Raw genomic sequence first — 2,743 nt, 5'->3', positions numbered from 1 at the left:
TAATTCACTCTCTAATTTCATTTCTACTATCCTTGATGATTTTTCAAAATCACGTCAATGCGCTGTTCCAAAAACTGTTCCATTGCAAAATTTTACTCTTTTATAATTTCTTTGTATTAACTATCATTTAGGCATACATAACACCAAAACAGGTTCTTAAATAGCCATTTCAATAGCTAATCATTATCGAGTATTTACATGCTATTCATTAGCCGTATCATAAGGACACAGACACAAAATGACTAAGTCCCTATACATGCCATAACTTAAAACGTTTCAAATCACAAAATACCGATATGGTAAGTTGATAGTGTGAAACGATCTCTGACACCCTTACAATCCTCGAATTGGCTTGGCGATTCTATAAAAAGAAGGAAAATAAAGGGGGTAAGTATAAAGCTCAGTGAGTTTACAAGCAAATAAATAACAAAATTTATCATAAATAATTATACTCATAAAATATCATCAAGTATCATGATCTTTACTTTCTTCTTTACTTACTCTCTGACTTGTTTACTTACTTGCTAACTTAAATAACACATGGTTATAACTTACTCCTCCCTTGCTGAAATTTTTTTCTCAACTGATAACTGAGATATTCTTAACCCTTATAACTCACCTGAATCTATTTATTATGCTTTTACTTGAACTTTCATGTAACATTGTCTATTTACTAGCTCGTTAAGGATACTCGGATCTCCTATCTGATAATAACATGCCAAAGCCATGTCCCAAACATGGTCTTACATGGGATGTTTCCTATACTACAAATGCCATATCCCAGATATGGTCTTACATGAGAGTTCTCATATCGGTGCCCATGCCATGTCCCAGGCATGGTCTTACGGGGGACCTCTCATCTCGGTACCAACGCCATGTCCCAGACATGGTCTTATGTGGGACCTCTCATAAGCTCAATAATGCCAATGCCATGTCCCAAACATGGTCTTACATGGGGTCTCATCCCCCTAATGTCATGACATTTGTATCCGATACATTCCTAATGTTTCAACGGGACTTTTTAACACTTATTCTCTATCATCTCATACTTGAGTCAACATTAAATAATTTCATGAAATAAGTACATAATTTCTGGAAAATAACAACATTAACAATAATTATTGAAATATTACATTTATTTTCCGTAAACTTACCTCGGTACAAAATACGATCAAATCTAACAACTTAGTCCTCAACCTTTTTCTTTCCCCGGTCTAACTCTGGATTTCATTTCTCTTGATCTATAATAGCAATTTTAGCTTATTTAATACTCACATTCATCAAAACAGTCCTTGACTCAAACTTTGGCAAATTTACAATTTTGCCCTTAAACTTTTGCATATTTACACTTTTGCCCCAAAGTTTGAAAATTAAACTTCATCTCTTATTCTTATGTTTTATGATATTCTGAACATCTTTCCCTTCTATGGCAACATCAAATTCCCACTCTAACATTTACTTATGAACATTAGGTATTTTTACCGATTATGTCGTTTTACTCGTTTTCACTTAAAATCGCCTAGCAAAAGTTGTTTAACATAATTTAAAACTTCATATTGTACCATAAAACATCAACATAAACACATTTCACCTTTGGATATTTTTTCAAATATGAACCCTAACATGAATTAATGGTAGAATAAGCTAAACCGAGCACGGGGACTCCAAAAACGTAAAAAAACATTAAAAACAGGGCTTGGATGCACTTACTATGAGCTTGAGAAAGTCAAGAAACCCTACCTATGGAGTCCCTTGAGTTTTCGACCCTTATGGAAGAAGATAAGCACATTTTGCCATCTTTTTCCCTTTTTATTCTTTTTATTACCAAATTACTAAAATGCCCTTCATTAAAACTTTAGTTATTTTTATCTATGCATTCCAATTTTTGTCCATGAAAATCTAATGGTCTAGTTAGCATTTAAGGACCTCTACTTCAATTATGCACTTCTATTAAATCCTTTATCATCTAAAGCTCATATTTACCCACTTTTGTAATTAAACCCTAATACGCAATTTAGACATGCAATCGTTGAAATTTCTTATCAGTATTCTAACACATGCATCCAATCAATCAATAAATCATAAAAATTAATCACAATAAACTTTCCTATCTCAAATTTGTGGTTTCACAACGACTATTCTGTTTAGGCCATATTTTGGGATGTTACAAAAATTAAACAATCTGAAGAGTCCATAAATTACAAACTCCTAATAAATAATCCTCAATTTAATAAAATAAAAACTGTGAGTTTAAACAGTTATGAACTCGTGGTCATCGTGAGGCTCTGTCACACCGATCCACCTAAATTTGTGGATTACCTTATCAGAACACACAAACAGTTGTGAGATTTCATAAACTCAGTGTGTAACCTAATAGAATTAGACATGCTTTTCATACAGATAACACATACACAGTTAGATTCAGATTCATATTCGGACATAAGTCCTTTATAGATATAGATACAGATAACAAAATCAGATATGCAGAATAGATATACAAAATCCTATCCCCCGTTCTCTACACACCAACTCTGACCATCCCATCACACCATGTGGGGTTAAAAAGACCTACCCATCCCTACACACCACATTGTGTCAATACGACACATATCAGATAATATAAAGCCATGCTACCAGAATATAGGTGAAGGTCACCATACAAAACACTTCCTCCACATATAAAAAACCCACCCCAGTCACAGATACAGATATACAGATACAGTAATCTCATGCATCACATGCT

This window comes from Gossypium hirsutum, chromosome D03, assembly GCF_007990345.1.
Source record: "Gossypium hirsutum isolate 1008001.06 chromosome D03, Gossypium_hirsutum_v2.1, whole genome shotgun sequence".
In the NCBI taxonomy this organism is placed as follows: Eukaryota; Viridiplantae; Streptophyta; class Magnoliopsida; order Malvales; family Malvaceae; genus Gossypium; species Gossypium hirsutum.
The sequence above is the reverse complement of the archived record's forward strand: the minus strand, read 5'-3'. Positions refer to the sequence as shown.